Raw genomic sequence first — 542 nt, 5'->3', positions numbered from 1 at the left:
GATAACGTGCAGACTCCTCTCAACGGAGGCAGCGGCACCGATCTCCACACTCCCGCAGCAAACATATCCGCGGCCAACGCACCAGCCAACGCCGCGGCGCTCGAGGAATTCAAAAAGATGTTCGCCACCTATGATAAAAGGTCGGAAGAACAGGATAAGCTCGTGAGCACCTTGACCAAACAAGTTGAAACTTTAACGACAAGGACTCGAGTAATCCACCCCCGTGGAACCACTAAAGTCCACGGGAAAAGACTCGACTTTGCGACCTCACTCAAAAGGCCCGGAGCCGCCCACAAACGACCTTCGGGTCAAAACCCAAGCGAGAAGCCTCCCGTCGAGAAGGGAAATTCCAAAAGCCCTCCGCCTCCCGCGAAGGACAACGGAGTCGAGCAAATCAACATGGATCATAGCGATGTCTCCAATAATACTGATGAGGACGCCGACAGACATCCAAGAAGGACCAGAAGCCGATTCACTCGGGAAAGCTCTCCGTTCGACAAACCAATGACAGAAGAGGAGGAAATCCTCTATTGGAACGAACA

The sequence above is a fragment of the Brassica oleracea genome, chromosome C2 (assembly GCF_000695525.1).
Source record: "Brassica oleracea var. oleracea cultivar TO1000 chromosome C2, BOL, whole genome shotgun sequence".
Classification (NCBI taxonomy): Eukaryota; Viridiplantae; Streptophyta; class Magnoliopsida; order Brassicales; family Brassicaceae; genus Brassica; species Brassica oleracea.
Note: the sequence above shows the minus strand (reverse complement) of the source record.